The 19,497-nt window shown below is 47.8% G+C and overlaps 1 pseudogene across 1 annotated transcript; it reads right to left on the bottom strand.

Annotated features, from left to right (window-relative positions):
* Positions 1-1,208: 1,208 nt before the first annotated feature.
* On the bottom strand, positions 1,209-18,268 carry LOC101972659 (dynein regulatory complex subunit 4-like; annotated as a pseudogene). The gene is made up of 11 exons (XR_013432634.1): positions 16,726-18,268; positions 16,377-16,469; positions 12,530-12,727; positions 11,932-12,136; positions 9,717-9,771; positions 8,851-9,056; positions 7,937-8,104; positions 7,529-7,615; positions 4,602-4,811; positions 2,625-2,690; positions 1,209-1,479 (listed from the first exon to the last, which is right to left on the bottom strand). The product of XR_013432634.1 is annotated as a dynein regulatory complex subunit 4-like (transcript).
* Positions 18,269-19,497: the final 1,229 nt, after the last annotated feature.

The following is a 19,497-nucleotide window of genomic DNA, read 5'->3' as shown; positions in this document are numbered from 1 at the left end:
CTCTCTCCAGCTACACAGACCTGGATGGCTGATGCCCTGGGCTCCTGAGGCCAGGCCAGATGAAGCCTGGCACCTATAAGCTGTCCTTCGAAACCCAGGGCTACTGGAAGGAGAGGGGGCAGGAGAGTTTCTATCCATACATAGAGATGAGTGCCATGGGGGATGGAGAGGGTGGAGACCCTGACTCACTCACCTGCAGGCCAGGTCTTCGGCCAGGCCTCCAGGAAAGACTGGTCCCACCTCTCTCAGGGAGGTGGCAGGCACCTGAGCTTGCCTGCTTTGAGCTCCCACAAAAAAGGGGACCCTAGGATCTCGGGTGTCATGACACTCCATGTTGACATGCCCATCCATGAGCTGTCCCAGTCAGGCTTGGGGGAGGCAGGCTGGCGGTGACTCATCTTCTCTTCATAGACAGGTTTTCATCTGCCCCACTCCAACTCCTGGGCCTTCTCTGACTGCTCCCCCCTCTCTCCAATCATCGGGCCTTTTCCACATCCAGCATGCCCAGAGGAGGATTTCTGCCCATCCTCAGCCCTCAGGGAGGTTTCAGTCCACCACTTAGCTCCAGCTGACCCTGCCCCACCATTTGGGCTGCTTTCCCATGGAGTCATGGGGTCAGGTAGCTCCCGGGTTGTGGTCCCTCACTGTCTTCTGGTGCTTTCTCTACTTCTCTCAGGTTGTCTTCACCATCACAAAGGAGACCCAGAAGTTCCATGTGCCTCTGCTGCTGAGCCCGTGGTCCTACACCACCTACAGAGGGAGCTAGAGCCCAGCCTGGCTGGAGAAGCTATTTACCTATCCTTGTTCTGGCTGGGCTGCCTTCCCAGCCACACTCATTGGTCACCCACTTCCTTGGGGAGGTTCTGGCCCCCCTCTGGAGTTTCTCAGTGGGCAGCTGTGACTTGGATCAATAAAATCAGTGCTACATCTTCAGAGCTACTTCCAGTGGGCAGCTGTGAATCACTCAGGTCTCTAATGACAGCGCTGCATCTGCAGAACTGCTCCCATCTTTGGAACAGGAGCAATTTATGGGTGGCTAGATCTCTGCCACCTTGGTCCCCAGGTGAACAAGGGGGCTGTCAGAGAAAGTGCTGCTGAAGTTGGAGGACTCAGGTGTGGTGTGGCACAAGCTGGACGTACCCCAGGGAAGGAGATTCTCCTGCAGGTGGTTCTCCCCTACAGAGCCCAGCAAAAGGACACAAAGGAAATGTGGAAAATTTTTCATTCACTGATGATAATCTAAAACTTAAAAACTTACTGCCTGGAAAGAGGGGGTCACCTAGGGAGTGTCCCTAATCAGTTCTGTGGGCTGCAGCCCCAAGCATGTAGCTAGGTTGGGGTACCCACAAGTCCTGCAGGGCCCTGACCCAGCGTCTGCCCAATCACCACTGTCTCCAGAGGCTTGAAGCCCACATTGTCTAGAGGGATTCCAAAGGCCGGCAGCTTTGCCTCGTATGTGCGCAGGAGGTCATTATGAGCCTGTGGGAACAAGGCAGTGTCAGGGAGGAACAAGGAGTTGACCCACCCAGAGCTGACCCCTACTCCATAGAGGGCAGGGCCAGCATCTGTTAGTGGTCACTTTAGGCCAGCCCCATGCTAACACAGCTGCAGCTGTGTTAACACACGAAGGTATGCTGAGGAAAAGGGAGGAACTCAGCAGAACTGTGGCCTGAGTGTGCCCCCCAGCTCCTCAGCAAGCATGTCTCAGTGAGGGCCACTGTTCCCTCCTACCCTTGTCAATGGCCTCTATTCTCTGCTCCCATGGGCACAGCACCCTGCATCTCCTAGGAACTCTGCATCTTCACCAGGGACAGGGCCTGCCTGGAGAAGAGTCCTGGTCACCCCTGATCTGTCCCAAGAGACAAGGCCTGGGAAACAATACTGGTGGGCCTAATACAGCTACCATGCCAGAGGTCCCTGCTTCCAACTGTAGAAAACGCACATTTTTAGAAGGGTTCATATTTCACTGGGTGGTTGTAAAAGCTCAATGAATTGATATGTGTGAAATGCTTCAGGCCTGACCTGACTCCGCAAATGCTCAAAAGGGCAGCTGTCCTCACTATGGCTCAGAAATGACTCCAGTGTGGGCAAAGATAGGCTCTAGAGAGAACTGGGGTGTAGACCCTTGAGGTTCACAGCAAATGGCCCTAGCTCTGCACAGACAAATACCAGCATGTGCAGAAAAAGCAGGCAAGGGGCTGGGAGGGTCAGGAAACCAGGATCATGTGGGTGCCATGGAACCTGGGAACTGTGGAGGACAGTGCCTGCACCCAGGGGTCTTAAAGAAACAGGATGACAGAAACATCTGGACATGTCCCCAAACAACAGAACCAAGAAGTGATATCCACCCCTCAGAGTTAAGGGTATAACTGAGTTGCAACGGTGGGGCAGCTGCTCTTGGTGAATTCCTCTGCAGACAGAGCAGTCAGCTCAGTCCTAGGCAGGTACAGATGACCTCGTGCCGTGTCTGCCCCTCACATGGGGATGGTCCACTAGCCTCATCAAATGACATGTGAATGGGAAATGGATGGGTCCTCAGAGATGGTCAGCAGTCACACTGTCTACAGGCTGAAGCCAGATGCCAGGTCATAGCCAAGGGAGGAGGCAGGGAGGCAGGTGCATACCTTACAGACTTGGGCCAGCTCATACTGCAGGTCCTTGATGGTACTATTCTTTGACTCCAGAACATCCTGAGGACAGAGGCAGAGGTGAATTTAGGACAGGTCTTTTGGCCAAGGTGAAGGAGGTGGGTGATGGTCTGGGAGTTCCCTTGGGGGTCCCAAGAAGCTCAGGGAATAAAGTCCTGGCTCAATATATGTATGCATCTAGACAAGGGTATATCAGCAGGAGAAGGCCCCCAAGGGTTGAGAGAAAACAGAATGGGAGGAAGGGGAGAACCAGAGTATGTCCCAGTGCCATCCACACCCCATGGAGAAACTGTCTTGATGGTAAGTAATAAACATGGATCTCACTTTGCAACAGCCTGGCACTGTTTTAAACTTCTTGAATCATGTGGATTATTCAATTTTTAAACACAAAGAGTAGTTGTGTAACTTTTAAAACCTTAAGTGTTGAACCAAAAATAATGGGCCCAGAACTGCAGGGCCCAAGCCCCTTGGGATGCTCCCACCTGAGGAGTGCTGTAAGGTGCCAGACTAAGAGTTAGACCTAGCCTGGCTCAGAGAAGCTCCCCAAACCCTCTCTCGCCTCTCTTAAGAGAGATCCTATGGGCACAGCTGTCACTTCACTGCAAGGCTACTTGCCTATAAATTGGGATAAGAATAACCAGGGAAAACAAGAGCTAACCCACATTTAGTACCAACTGTAACCCACAGTTAGTATTCACCTGATGGTGGTGGACAGGACTGATTCTTATCATTGCCATCTCAGGCTTACCCATCCACAGAGGTGGAACTGTCCCTCTTCTGTGTCCAAACAGCAGGACTTCACTTCTCACACCTACCCATGTTGCAGGTGAGCCTCCAATCCCAGAGACAGGTTATTGCCAGTCCCAACATGGCCCCTCCACTCCTGTGTTGTTACACCACCCCAGGCCCAAGATCTGGCCTATCCCAGTATCATGGTCCCACAGGTACAACCAGGGCCCTGCTGCTCTCCTGTAAACACTCGGTCTCCCTGTCCAGAAACATAGCCTGTCACCTTGGACCCTCCCAGCCCCTTCTAAATCAGGATAAGTCCTGTGGAGCTGGTCTTTAGTAGCTCTTGGATCTCTGTTCCTTGTCTTGCACTGACATTATCTGCTATCTCTGGCCATGCATTCCCCATCTGAGGCAGAGGGGGCTCTCTGTGATCAGGCCTCTGTGCCCAGAACAGAGCTGTGGTTCCTGACCAACCCTACACTGACAGCTGACAGCCTGCAGTTGCCCTTAGTCCTGGGTTTCCAACAAACCCTGGGTGTTCTGGGTCTCCTGCTCCCTAGGCAGCTTGGGGTGCTCAGTGTGAGGCCTAGTACTGCATGCAGCTTCAGGTCAGGATGGGAGGGGAGACAGGCAGTGAAGCAAACCAGGATGGAGTGTCATAAATAGAGATGAGGTGCCTAGACACAAAGCTAATTCTTTGGGCCTAGAGTTTTAAACTGTGATGAGCCATCATAGAAGAGCTGCCTATAGTACAGGCACATGGGTGCTGAGCTTGGCTTTTCCACTCCCAGGCTGTCCCCAGGCCTGTCTCTGAGTCCACTGTCAAGTGACTGAGGGACTCAGTCCTGCAGATTCCCAGAGCAGCTTTTCTGTTTCTAGAATATCCTCAGTTCTACTTGGTGCATCATGATGAGCCACAGGAGAACTGGAATGGCAAGGCTCAGAAGTTATGAGGTGCCATGCGGTTAAGGAGGGTCAAGCAAGACCCAACAGCAACACAAGCAAAACCCCTCAAAGGAAACTGCAGGCCCATGCAGGCCTGAGGCACAGAAGCCTGCAGGAAACCCGCCCCGCCCCCCCTCCCTGTGGGTAATTGAGGTTGCCTCTGGCTAAGGAGGCACAGCGCAAGACCAAAGGGTCCCACCACAGGAGACTAGGCTGCCCACTGTAGGTAAGAGTTGGGGCAGCCACCAGCCCTGCCCCTGGAGCCCCTGGGCCTACCTCAAGTTTGCGGGACACGAGTGTCAATGCTGCAGGGTCCAGGTTGGAGGCCACCAGCACCTCATTGAACTGCACCTCCCTCTTCTCCATGGCAGCATTCAGTGTCTGCAGCTTGCGTTCCAGCACCAGGCTCTTGAAGCCTGTCTTCTGCTGCACCTCCTGGATGGCTGCTGTGAACTTCTAGTAGAGCTCATCCCGCTCTTGCTGTACCTGCAAGGAGACTTGGGTGAGCAACAAAGTCCCCCACTGGGACATTTCACTGGGGAGAAGCCACCTCCTACCCTGCCCCTTTGTGGAGCACACTGTTACTACAAAAGGTCATTTACACTGGTGACCACACCTAGAATACATGGTCTATGTGCCATCCACTGCCTAAAACCCCATCTTCTGTGCAGAGTTAAAGGTATGCAACTATCTACACAGAGGAATGCAAGAGAGAAATAGCAGCATGAACCCCCTCAAGAAGCAATGGGGCTGGGCACAGTGGTGCACTGAGGAGGGTGAGGCAGGAGGTTCACAAATTTGAGGCCAGCCTCAGCAGCTTAACAGGACTCTGTCTCAAAATATAAAAATAAAAAGTGTTAGAGATGTGCCTCAGTGGTAGAGCACCCTGAGTTTAATCCCTAGGACTGCAAAAAATAAAGAGTCAAAAAAGGGGAAGGAGGGGGAAGAGAGGGAAGAGGAAGGAGGAGGAGGCAGAAGCAGCAGAAGTAGTGGGGTGTGCTAACAGCAGGAATAGCCCCACCCTAAAATCTGCTCCATAGGTGGGTCAGGCCAAGCTTTGCCTGAGTTAGGGCTATGGGCTCAGAGGAGATGTACCCCTGATTGCCCCCATGTGAGAGCCTGTCCATCTGTAAGTAGGCAATATCTGCAGGAGAGCCCTTGGAGTTTCCTACATATTGACATATTGATTCCTTGCCATCAATATGTCCTACAAGGCAGGTCTAAAGCAAGCCCTGCAGCAGCAGTCTGTCAACCAATAAGTAAAAATGACTCTTCTCCCCTTCTATTTCTTTTTTTTTTCCCCTTTGGTACCAGGAATTGAACCTAAGGTTACTTAAACACTGAGCCACATCACCAGCACTTTTTTTTTGGTATTTTTTAGTTATTAATGGACCTTCATTTTATTTATTTATTATTTTGTGGTGCTGAGGATCGAACCCAGGGCCTCGCACATGCTAGGTGAGCGTTCTACCGCTAAGCCACAACCCCAGCCCCAGTAAACACATGTTTAACCTTCATTCCCAGAGGCCACTACTGTGATCATTTGGTATGACTCCTTCCAGAATGTTCTCATCACTGTTAGTAAAGGAGGATCATGCTACATCATTGCAACTTTCCACATAGCAGCATACCCTACAGCCTTCCAAGCAGAGAATACCATATCCTCCCCAACTACTGTGCCGAGTCCCATGGATCTGCCTATATTCAATTCCCTGCCAGAAACCTGTGGATCATTAGCCTCTAGATTTTTCCAACAAATCTTAATTCCTGCTTCTCTGAGACACTGACTGGCACACATCATGAGCCATATTCATGTGCAAGATGCAACAGAGAACAGGATGCAACCCAGACATGTTTCAGCTCTGTACCTCCCATTAATGCTGGCCACCAAATTCACAGGAAGGAAGAAGGGAATAGCAGGACTCAGACAAGCCTAGGGGTCAAGGGACTGTCTGTGCAGGTCATTGGCTGCCAGTGGCATAGCCCAGTGATCCACACCCTGTGAAACCCTCAGCACCTCTGAAGGTGAACTAAGATCTGACACAGATGCGAGGCTCCTGAGAGGTCTGCTATGGGGAGATGGGGCCAATTCATTATTGGTCTGCATCTGTGAACTCTCTAGTGACTATGGCTTATGATGAAATGCTGAGCTATGTGAGCCACAGACTCAGCATAAGGGTCCTGTGATGCAGGGTGATCCTTGGCCAGACGTTCAAACCACAGAGGCAGGAAGTAACATTGCAAGAGACATCAGACCTGCACTATCCATGAGAAGTGTCTGCCAAATCCTATCAGCAAAGGAGAAAGTTCATCAGCTCTAGAGTAGGCAGGAAGTGGCCCTCAGGCAGTACTGTCAGGAGTATCACCCAGAGCAGCCCTCTTAGTGACTCATCAGCATTCTAGCACAGACCCCTCTGACCCAGCACTCCACTGCAAGGACTTATCACACGGCGCAGAATGAAATGGAAAGGGTAATTGCAACAACAATGTAGTAAGAACAAAGGACTGGAAACAAAGAACAGCTCCTCAAGGGGAACTATAACTAGCAGATGCAGCTGTCACAAAGAATGAGGCTGCTGTGTGTGTGCAGCCTGGACAAACCGTGAGATTAAAATGCAGGTTGCTGTTGACATGCTCCCACTTTGTAAACCACAGAGTCACATCTATGCTAACGGATGCAGGAAGAAGCCTGGAAGGTGGCTCACAAAACCATCAGCTCTTATGGGGACAACACTGAGCAGCTGGTTCACTTACCCTCAGGATCCCAGTATTTCTGAACAACAAGCGTGTAACAGGCTAATGCTCAGAAACACACTCATGCAGTGGGAAACAGCTGCTGCCTGGGCCAGGCCGCCTCCATGTACTGCAAAGTCAGCTTCTGAAGGGACAGGGAGGCACTTCCCTTGAGGCCCCAGGCCTTGTACAATGCCAGGATGGCTTTTTGTTTTTCTTTTTGTATTCTGTGGTCCTGGAGATGATTGAGCTACATCCCCAGCCCTTCTTATTTTTATTCTTACACAGTCTCACTAAGCTGTCCAGGCTAACCTGAACCTGTTTCAGCCACCTCCAGAGTTGCAGACAAGTGTCACACACCAACACCACCATAGTATTTTGACTCATAAAAGCTGAGTGGACTGAGAAGTAGGCAAGAGAATCTCTAGCTCCCAGTCCCAGAGACAGCCAGGGCCTCAAGGCTCACCAACCTTGATGAACCGCTGCTCCAGCACCTCATGCTCCCACTGCAGGTCTTTCAGCTCTTTCTCAGTAACCTTCAAATGTGCTGTTGTGCTCTAGAGAGAATACAGGGAGTGGGGACAGAAAGCATTCAGATTCACAAGTATCCATGTACCACAAGCTTCTGGAAGACAGCAAGGCCAGAAATAATCTCCAGGAACAATTAGCTGGAAAATTTCCAACAGCCGGACCCCACCTACGCTGGCTGGTAGGATAGTGGAAGACTAGGGCCTCATCTCCCTTAGCACCCTCAATGGAAGTAAAGAGTCCAGTCTCCCTTTCCCTTCCCGCCTTCAGGAGATGCCCCCAGATGTGCCCACTTTCCTGAGGCCAGGAATGCATGTGCCAAAGAGGGAGAAACTCAGCAGGGAACTCACCACCAGGATCTGCTTGTCCCTCTCATTCTTCCCAAGCTTCCTCTGCATCTCGTTCATCTCCTCCCGTGCCTTTTGCAGAGGGTCTGCCAGACACCTGTTCTGCATAGACACCTCTGCCATTTCCCTCTCCAGGTGTTCTTCCTTCTTCCGCATGTCCTCCATCTGCTCCTATGGGCTTAGGTGCAGGTGAAGGAGGGGCTCAGCCTGTGGAGCATAGACTGAGTGCTCTCCTGACCACACATGTCCTTCCAGCATCACATACGCTGGGGACTTAGGCTTGCTTTGTGTATAAACTGTATTTTGCAAAGTCTAAACTTATTCTGAATTTTCTAGGAATGCAGCTTCCATACAAAATGAGAGCCTGCACTTTGTTCAGGACTCCACCAGGGCTGCTCTTCACCATGGAAACCCTGCCACTGTCAGCATCTGAGGGACCATGACAACTGCCCACTCTGGCCACACTGCAGCCATGGCATGGTGCCTGGGTGTTGATGTGTCAGGATACCCTGTTACTGCTTCACAGCAGTTAGGGAAACTGGAATTTTGTTTGTTTATTTGTGGTGCTGGCAATTGAACCCAGGGGTGCTCCACCACTGCACTACATCCCCAGCACTTTTTATTTTTTATTTTGATACAGGATCTTGCTAAATTGTCCAGGCTGGCCTCAAAATTGTGATCTTCCTGCTTTAGTCTTGCAAATAGCTAGGATTATAGGCATGCACCACCACACCTGGCCTGCTTATTCTCAATTATGGGTGGAGATAAGTTACATTACTTACATATTTCAATTGAGGGTAGCAGAGGGGCTCTGTCCAGTGCATTTACAGAAAGGGGTGTAGGGTCCAGGGGACTGTGAGAGCTGGAGTCTGCAGCCCACAACAAGGACAGGCAATGAGTCCAGCCCAGGTGAGCACCTTGAGGGAGTTGATGAGGGCCAGGTTGTTGAGCGTGATATCGTTGTAGTAGTTCTTGATGTCAGTGAAGGCCTCCTCGTGACGCCGCATCGGTGTGTTGATCTGGCTGTTCTTCCTCTCCTCCACCTCGTGGATCTCAGTCTTTCTCCGCAAGTCAAGCTCATCCCTTAGCACCTTCATCTTTTTATCATACTTGGCCTCAATTTCTGAAAGGAAGCAGCACATATAGCAGCTTAACAAAGCAAAAACAAGTGCCGTGTGGCTGCAAGAATAGATGAAACCTGAAAATAGGGCCCCAGAACTGCCATGATGGTCAGAACAAAGGTTGTGCAAACAAGCTCTGCCAAAGAACAGGAAAGGCTTAGGTGAGTTTTCCTGCTAGGGCTCAAGGGGACACACTCAGCGCAAGGGCCACTGTTGGCCCTCCTTTTCCAGTGACAGGCATATCAATGCCTGCACTGGGGCTCCCAACACTGTCAGCTGACCCCAATGGGCATTCAACACCTAGCCACAGACTGCAGGGCTTACTCAGTAAACCTCATGGACTTCTGAAATCTGAGGCTTCTAGGTCAGAAGACTATTTGAAAAATGCTGCCCACAAGACTGAATAACTCGTGCCTGCTGTTAACTACTGATTTTAGACAGGAGTGGGGAAGTGTGAGGTATCCACAGCCTCCCAAACTCACACAGAAATAGTTGTTCTGGGATTCTGAGTGGGTCCATTCTCTCCCTGTGTGTGTGTGTGGGGGGGGGGCTATTTTAATCTGCTTATCATGCTCTGAATTAACAAGCTCTGGAGGCAAATTACTTTCTGATGAAGGTAGGTCTCTGACACCATCTTACCAATGTGCATATTAGGAACTGACCTCGAACTTGCCTCTCAAAGTCATTCCGCATCTTGGTGATCTCCTCAGCATGTTTCTGCCAGGTGAAGAATAGCAAGTTACTAGACAGTGAAGCAGAGAGGGGTGCATACCCTTCAGGCCAACCCTGTTCCTCCCCCCTAAGAAAAGTTCAGCTCAGTAAACCCCATGCTGCTCATGCTACTGGTTGCTGGGTTCCCCTCCCCTCTAAGTTCATGGAATCTGCCCAGAATAACATGGTTTTGGTAATCTCCACATTTCATAAGTCATCTTCCTGAGCAAGATCACCTCTGAGCCTGGAAGATATAACAGATCTGAGTACTGGACAGCTTGGTTTCCTCCTGGTGCCTTCCCATAGGCTGGAGAACAGCCACTTCTACACAGAGCTATAGCTCTTTCCAGGAGCCTCAAATAGCTCCTGCAAACCCACCTCACTGTTGCTCAGAGCAACATTCAAAAATTATTTTCATAAACAATTATTATGCCAGGCACAGAGGCACACACCTATAATCCCAGTGACTCAGGAGGTTAAGGTAGGACAATCACAAGTTCAAGGCTATCCTGAGCAACTTAGTGAGACCCTGTCTTGAAAGAAAAAAAATCTTTAAAAAGGTCTGGGATGTAGTTCAATGGTACAGCATCCCTGGATTCAATTACTAGTATTGAAATAAATAAATAAATATTTTAAAGCATCTTTTTTTTAAAGAGAGAGAGAGAGAGAGAGAGAGAGAGAGAGAGAGAATTTTTAATATTTACTTTTTTTTTTTTTTAGTTTTTGGCGGATACAACATCTTAGTTGGTATATGGTGCTGAGGATTGAACCCAGGCCGCACTCATGCCAGGCGAGTGCGCTACCGCTTTAGCCACATCCCCAGCCCATAAATAAATATTCTTTAAAAACAATTTATTATATAGTACAATTTTTAATTACAAACTTAAATTATTTTTAAGGCAGTATTTTTACATGAAGGAGCATTCTGAACACGTAACACATACCCACACTTCAGGTTAAGCACACAGCCTCATACCACTGACTTGATCTGAAACCAGCCACTCTGTGGTTCTCAGGAAAGACCATGCAATTCTGGAGGCCCTCAGTACCCCGTGCTTTGCTGCAGTCTGCAATGCCACTGAGTTACATCCTACAGTGGAAGCTGGACTGCTCCCAGCATGAGGCAGATGTGTTAAGAAGGCCCCTCTACCCAACACACAGAAGAACCTCTGAAAACTAAAGTCAGACACATCCTTCCTCTCCTAAATACTCAGAGGGCTCCCTACTGACCTGTACTAAAGCCTCCATCCTCACCAGGGCTTTCCAGGCTAACAAGCTCTGATCATCCCTCCAGCCTTTCTACTCCTTGCTCCTCTAGTCTCTGGGTCTTCCCTCTGGCCCATCCCTTCTCTAGGATGGAATTCCCCCAGCCCAGACATCTAACTCCTTCCAGCCTTTACCCAAATGTTACCTTCTCAATGAGGTAATGCTAGAACTCTTGTAAAAACTGCAGCCTCCCTGCAACTCTAGCTCCCTGCACTCATCCCACTTTGCTCTTCCTATAATGTTCACCCCTAACAGCTTTGCTGTATGCACTTGGCACATTTATTTTGTCTTCTATCCTATGTGTTGACTCTCTCTTTCCTGAACATTTAGCCCCACTTGGGAAGGCATTCTGACAGAGATCGTGATCAGGGCCTGACACCTAATGGACACTCAGCAAATGAATTTCAGTCTCTACCTGGAAACCCCAAAAGTCAAAGGCCAGCAGTTACTGAAGAACTGCTGCCCAGGATATCTTATATGTTGATTTTTCTTTTTCTTTTTCTTTTCTCTTTTTATTTTATTTTATTTTTTTCAGACTGGAGATTGCAACCAGGAATGCTCTACCATTAATGTACATCCCTAGTCCTTTTTATTTATTTATTTACTTTTATTTTGAGGGTGTCACTAAGTTGCCCAGATTGGCCTTGAATTTTAGATCCTCCTACCCCAGTCTCCCCAGTCACTGGATCACAGGCATATAAGGGTTGGTTCTCTAAAGCAGCCAATACTGTTCCCTTTGTGTCAGAGATTAGCAGTACTAGGATTAGATCCTGAGCTGGATTTTACATTGGAGAAGACAAACTGTTGACTGGGCTTAAGACAGCAATCTGCACTCAGCCCTGAAATATGGTTTGTTGGGCTGCATTCTTTTTCACTCTGGTGCCCACTCCTCATACCTACCAGCCTCAGGTTCTTCACACCACCTCATTGGCCAGTTCCTGCTCCTTCAACTCCACCTTCAATGTCCTCATGTCCTTGCGCAGAGCACCCTCTTGCGAGGGTGCTCCTTCTGAGCCAGCTTCATGACCACAGTGCCCTCAGCTTTCATCTCTGTCAGGTTGTTCTGGTGCTCATACAGCGGGTGCTTCACCTTCTGCTTGTACACCTATGGGATGGGGGAGGCCATCTGCTCACTCGTGCTCTGAGGCACAGAACAGGACACCACCTCAGCCAGTGGTGAGACACCTGCCAGCTCACATGGGGCTGAGAGGGAGCACCAACTGCAAGGAGGTCAACCTTCCCCAGAGCTTGTGCTCCTTCCACACTATGGAGGCTGGGATTCAAACACAGGCTCTGCAGAGCCTCTCCTGCCACTGGAGGGATGAAGCTTCTTTCCCTTCAAGTGAAGTTCTTTTAGGAAAAAGACACCTTCAGGTTTCCAGTATAAAAAAGTTAGATCCCAAAGCCAATGGGAAAAAGTCCCCACCCCACCACCTAGTTCAGCTGCTCTGTTGCTGTAAGTGAGCCCAATGGGCCCAGGCAGGCCAGCCTTACTCACTTTGATCTCCACCTGATGCCTCTCCTCAGCTTCCTCCATCTCCCGGTCTTTGTTTAGAAGCTCAGCCTTCTTCTCCTCCAGTTTCCTCCGTGTGATCTCCCAGAATGTGTGGATCTTATCGCGCTCCAGCTGGAAGTAGTTGCGCTCTTCCCGCTCATGGTCCTGCTCCTCACAGATACGGTTGACATGCTCTTCCACCTGACCAGGCACACACCCACAGCAGAGGCAGGTGTATGAAGAAGGTCAAGAAAGAAAGAGGAAGGGGCCGCTTACCAAAATAATAAGCACTAACAGTAAAAGTTAAACCATGATGTTAGGGGCTATCAGGACAGGGTACATCCGGTACATGGCAAAAGTTTCTCAAATTTGGTCAGTATTCACAGAATAATTCTATTTTTACAGCAGTTCCTGGGAATTTATACTAAAGAAATTTCTGAAAAGAAACATAAAAGCTTTTTGCTCAAAGATATTAGCCTTGCCATTATTAGAACTACAAAAATATTAAAAAGAAAATGAGATAGGACAATTTTACACAAAATACATATGAAAATAATATAGCAGCATGTAAACATGTCTAGAAAATGAAAAAACTTCACCATTAAAGACACAGTGTTAAGCAGAAATACACAAAACCAGTAGATTTCTAACACTCAACAGGTTTTGGCCCAGAGCCAATCACAAATCAGCAAATAGGTTAAGGAGAAAAGCAGGTCAGGCTTACAGGTTTCTTGGGATCTCATTTCTCTTGAGAACTGGTTATCTTTGAGCACAACCCCAGGCTACTTATTGTACATTTTTTTCCTCTCCCAAAACACAGGGAAAGCACATTTCTTACTTCAAGAGAGCCAACCAGGGGCCTCTGAGGTGAAGACACTGGGCAGGAGTCTGGGACCCCACGAGGAAGTAAGGCATCACAGATTCTGACTCAGCAAAATACAGAATGTCTTCCATCACAGTCCATTAGTGTCACTCAAACAGCTGAAACCAATCTGCTCTGTTGGGCTCACATGGTGCTAGATTTTGCCATCACTCAATATTTAGATTTCTTGTAAATATCCAATTTCAAGCTTCTCTTGAAAAACCAGAAAACAAAGAGCAATGAAGTCTAATGCCTCAAGGAAACCACCCAGTGAAGTGACTACAGATGCTCTCTGCCAGGGGAGGGCACAATTCTCCAGATCACCCCAATCTCTACCCTCCTGCTTGACCCTGCAGGCTTCTGTGCTCAAGTGTTCAGTATACATGGCCAGCCCGCTCTCTGCAGACCATCCAGTTAGGACCAGTGCTCCATGAAAGTTCCACTTCTACAGGGAGGGGCATACACAGGTACAAGAAACAACTTATACATTGGGGCAATACAACATTCAATCCACTCTCCACCCATCACCCCACTGATCCTTCTAAATCACAAGTTGATCCCACCACACCTCTGCTTAAACTGCCAAAGATTTCCTTGCACTTAAAATACAGCACATATCACCACTTCAGCTCACATGACTCTTTATTTTTCAATCTTAAAACTATCAAAAGAATGTAAGGAGCTGGGGATGTGGCTCAAGCGGTAGCGTGCTTGCCTGGCATGCGTGCAGCCTGGGTTCGATCCTCAGCACTATATACAAAGATGTTGTGTCCACCAAAAAAACTAAAAAATAAATATTAAAAAAAAGAAAGTAAGGTTTATTAATACTATCACACAGGTTCCCTGTCATACACTCACAGGGCCATCATCCATCAACACAGAGGCCACAGGTCTACCATGATTGCCACATTCTATAGTTGTCAGGAGCCTTTTAAATGAAATTGTCATCACATAATTAAGTTCACTAGCCCTTTACATCAAAATAAACAAGTAACTTAAAATGATTACTAGATGTATGATTAACTCAAAATGAACTCAACACTTATATACAACTATAATGTACCAACAAAATAAAAAAATAATAATTACCACAAAGAAACTATAAAGACTTCACTCCCTCTCCAAACTAAGCACAGGCAATAACAAAAAGTAAGCCCTGACACTGTTACTCCTTATTCAAATGTTTGTCAAAAACGATGAATAAGGGGCTGGGGATGTGGCTCAAGCGGTAGTGTGGTGAAGGAGATCCCCCACTCACTGTCTTGACAGGGTCACAGTGAGAAAAAGTGTTGGCAAAGCCGCTCTCCCACTGTCTTGACAGGGTCACAGTGAGGATGAATGCTGGCAAAGCCACGCTGGTTGGTGGGTAACCGAAACCATGAGACCCTTTTTTACGTAATTGGGACTTTGCATTTTCATGCTTATGTTTCTCACAAGAGGCATGAGTATGTTAAATGCCAAACAAATTAAATTTCAGATGGCTAGAACAAAACAGGTAGTTCATGCCTTGGAGGCTGTTCTAATACCCCTCAGCATATCTAGGACAAAGTAAAAGGCTATTCTTCTATCTTAGTACATTGTGGACAAACCTAATAATGGACAACAATCATCCTCTGAAAGGTCATGAGAACTAGTGCACCTTGACTGAGAAACAAACTCTTTGAGAACTAGTGTACCTTGACTGAGAAACAAAGAAACTCTGAGAAAGCACCTCAACCAGTTTTATAAGAATAAATTTAGGAATTAATTAAAATAGCTTTATAAAACACAGTTTTAGAATAATGTTAGAAATATTATTTTATTTAGATTCTTAAGTTTAGAAATTCTTAAGTCTTTAGTTGTAAAGTTTTCTGATATGTTTTAAGGATGATTCATAAACTTTAGGATATTTTAAATATAAGATTTAAAGGGACTTTTTTAGATGGGAATTTTAGATTAAAAATAAAGTACAAGTGTACTTTAGGTTAATGATTGGTTAGGAGACTTAGAGTCTGGTTTCGTAGTTTGGCATTAGTTAATAAGAAAATAACATATCTTGGGGAAAAATAGTAAATATTGGGAAAATCGGAAGGTGTAAATTGGTGACATGTTTTATTGATGATTCTGTACTTTTGATGATTGTATGGATGGGGGTCATATCCTGGAAGGATGTAGATTGATGTGCCCTCAATCATGGTTAAGGAAATGTCATGTCTTGGCAAAGTTTTAAATTATATAATTAATGACTTATTGTGAATCTATAGTGATGAGAAAAATTGTAATAAAAGGGGGACCCAGAGAAAGCTGCTTTAGCTCTCTCTCTGAAGATTGCTCAAACGGAACGACTCCTGTCGCATTTTTTCGCTGACGCCACTCATCCTTCAGGACTCCCTGGACCCAGCTGGGGCAGGACCCCGGCATTAATGTGCTCGCCTGGCATGTGCGGGGCGCTAGGTTCGATCCTCAGCACCACATACAAATAAAATAAAGATGTTGTATCTGCTGAAAACTAAAAAATAAATATTAAAAAATTCTCTCTCTCTCTCTCTCTCTCTCTCTCTCTCTCTCTCTCTCAAAAAAAGACGAATAATTAATAAGATTGAGAAAATGTGATTTTAGGTAAATCATGTTCCTTTCAAAAACTTTCTGCTATGATGCTTAATGGTAAATAAAAGAGAATGGCATACACGTGCATACTAATAGCTCTATGAACATCAGATGCATAAGAGGGCAAGACTGATAGATAACAGATTTAAAAGTTATTATTTCAGAAAAAATATTTTCTTCCAAATTCCAACCACTCTATTAGAAAGTTCCTTAATGTGGCTATATTTCACTCTTTTAAAATATGTAATGCACCTGCAACTGCAGAGTTGATGGGAATTATGGACAGAAATGAAAGATCCAGATTGAGGAGAAAAGACTGAATCAGTTAGTGATGAAACGCACTCCAAGGTACCTGGAGTGGTATCCACCCCAGCCAGGACTGGACAGCCCAGGCCTGCTCACCTGCTCCTTGGTCATGTCCTCCGGAGCCAGCTCATCGACAATCGGAATGCCTTTGGCTTTGCCTTTCCTCCCTTTCTTCTTGGGTGCCTTTGGCTGAAGAGACAATTAGGTAAGTAAAGGACACTCTAATGGCTTTCCCTTTTTTGCTGGCTCTGATCTGCTCCCATGGGACATTTTAGGAGGAAGTGAATATCTGTTTGGAACTTCTACCCCTAAGGCTCACTCTAACCCCCCTCTCCCCCGCCACAAGAGCACTCAACTGGAACACATCACTCTGCACTGGGTTTTCCCACCATTAACCACACACAACCCTAAAACACATTTGGATAAGCACAAAGAAGACATCTACCTTTCCAGAAAAATACATTTTCTCTTTATAAAAGGAATGGAGGAATCTGTTCCAAATCCATTCACTCCATGGTATATGGCAGATTTCACTGATGAGAATGGAAAATTTACTTAAGTCATAAAGGAAGCCCACAATACCACTCTGCCAAAAGTTACCATGTTGCCTAAATGCTTGGTAACCACCCCTTAAAGAAACTGTTAAATAAATGGAGAAACGACTCCATAGCAATAACTAATCCTGAAAATATAAGGATTCTTTTCTTCAAAATATAAAACTCCTTCGAGGAACACTAACCAAGAACTATTGATCAAAAGGTATCCACTATGCATGGTCTGTAAATGGGGTCAGCAGAAGGACTGGTCATGGGGTCATGTTTCATTTTAATAGCTTTTACAAGGCTGAGAGAGGTAGCTTCTACCCCCATTCATTTCATGCGTGCCATTCAAACAGATACAATTTTCCAAGCCCTATCCTTCTTCCAACGCTCTCCTGTTTATGCTTTCACGTTATGATAACCAGTTTTACATAAAAATCTTAGAAAAACAGTTGGAAAAAAGAGCCAGATGAAGTGGTGCAGGTGCCTGTTGTCCCAGCAACTTGGGAGGCAAGGCAGGCAGAATACTCAACATAGCAAGACCTTGTCTCTTTAAAAAAAAAAAAAAAAAAAAAAAAAAAACACCAATATTCCCACAACCTCATGATAAGTACTTTGGTCCCCCTTCCCAGTTGGTTTTCAAATGATGCACGCAGAAACCTTAACTCCTAAGGTACTCCTCTCTACTCTAGGAATGGCACCTCCCTGGAAGGTCATAAGCCTTGGAGGCAGATTCAGCACCAGTTAGCATTTGGGATGTTCACAGTCAGCTGAAGGGGCTTAGTGGGGCTCCTGGAGCTCTCCCACGGTGAGGCAGCCTCCCCACCAGCTGATACCACGCTGCTGCCAAAAACTCGGTTACTGACGACTCCTAAATTACAAAGGGGCGGGTCTTGTTCCATGAGAAAAGAAGGGAGAGGGCCCAGATGAAGCAGCGAGGTCCCGAATGGCTTCTCCTACTAGGGCCTGGCTCTGACCAGACTCTCCAAGGGAACAGATTCTGAACCCCGAGCTGATGCCCTGGCACTCCTGGGCACCGGCCTTCTATCAGGGCGTGCTGGAGGAGAGGAGGCTCCAGGTGGGGGACGGTCCTAAGGTACCCCTGTCCCCGACTCTCCTCCATGGGGCCTCTGCGTGCCCCAGAACTCCTAAGAAGTGAAACCACGGGTTCCGAGGATCGGAGACACCCAGGTTCTGTCTTCTGGACACCCCGCGCCCCGCGCCGGAGGTCTCGGCAATTCTAAGCCCACCAGGGAGCACGGCATCCTGAAGAACTCAAGCCTCTCAGCTCCGAGGGCGCAGACCCCCGCACCCCGGGCTTTCCCCGGAACCCTACGAGGGCATCCAGTCCTCAATCCCGGGAACAGCCCGTCCCGGGGTCTCTGAGCGCAGGTCGGCCCAGGGCCCCAGGCCCCCAGGCCCCCAGGCCCCCAGGCCCCCAGGCCCCCGCCAGCCTTATCATGGCGCCGTCTGACCAGAACCACAACGACCCGCCGCCCAGCCCTCCTGCCCCGCAGAGGCTGCGCTGTCTCCAGGCAACCGTGCGAGATCCCGCACGAAATCTCGGAGACTCTCGCGAGACTATGCCTGCAGCCCGGCGGGAATGCGTCCCTAGCAACGCGCTGGGGAAGGTTCCAGGTGGCCGGAGTGGCGGAAATTGGATGGTTGCTGTGTGTCCCCAAGACATCTGACTACCCGACACCCCTGAACTAGCGCCTTTCGTTGATCGCTGGTCCCCGCCACTAGAACTCGAGCTCCATGAGGAGGGAGAACTTGTCTTTCGTTCCGTACTACAGAGCCTACATGGCAAGTGCTCCATGAAGATGAGCTGGGGAATGGGCAAATGGTTGAAGGAAGGATCAGTCGTCCTCCCAAGTCTCGGAGACAGTACCCGAACTGGAAAGTCTGCTCCAGGGACTCACCTCGCCCGGCTGGAAGAGCCCTCCCACCTGCTGCCCTAGAGAAGCTTGAATATGCGCCACAGGTTTCCAGAAACCCTTAGTGGGGAGCAGAAACACCAAAGAAAATTAAGTTCAAGTTGAGCTCCAAAGTTCTGAAAACAAGTGACCCCTCTCTCTCTAACTATTATTATTATTTGTAAACCACCTCTGCCTAAAGAGGCAGCCTCGGTGGTCCCATCACTGTAGATGTTCTCTCCCAAACAAGCACTGCAGAAAAGAGGGCAGTTGGTTTCCTTTTCTAACCACTTGCTCTGAATACTGCTAAGCATTTTATAATTTCCAAAGCAAATTTCCAGTCCCTGCAACCGTCTATTACACCCGCATGATGACCTATGTCACCCAGAAGGCTGACTTTGTCATAAGCAGGTGTCTGTCTTCATTCTCCAGTGGTTGTTTTGCTTTTGCCTAAGCACTCAACATTATCATCTTCTTTTTAAAAAATATTTATTTAGTTGTAGTTGAACACATAGTATCTTTATTTATTTTTATGTGGTGCTGAGGATTGAACCCAGTGCCTCACACATGCTAGGCAAGTGCTCTGCCACTGAGCTACAGCCCCAGATCCTATTATCTTCTTAAAAAAAGTGATCTTGCAGCCTGGTATAGTGGCACATGTCTGTCATCCCAGCGACTTTGGCAGGAGGATCTCAAGTTTGAGGACAGCCTCAGCAACTAAGTAAAAGCACTCTCAAAAACAAAACAAAAAGAGCTGGAATC

This window comes from Ictidomys tridecemlineatus, unplaced genomic scaffold, assembly GCF_052094955.1.
Source record: "Ictidomys tridecemlineatus isolate mIctTri1 unplaced genomic scaffold, mIctTri1.hap1 Scaffold_1519, whole genome shotgun sequence".
In the NCBI taxonomy this organism is placed as follows: domain Eukaryota; kingdom Metazoa; phylum Chordata; class Mammalia; order Rodentia; family Sciuridae; genus Ictidomys; species Ictidomys tridecemlineatus.
This window is presented reverse-complemented; position numbering and strand designations above follow the sequence as displayed.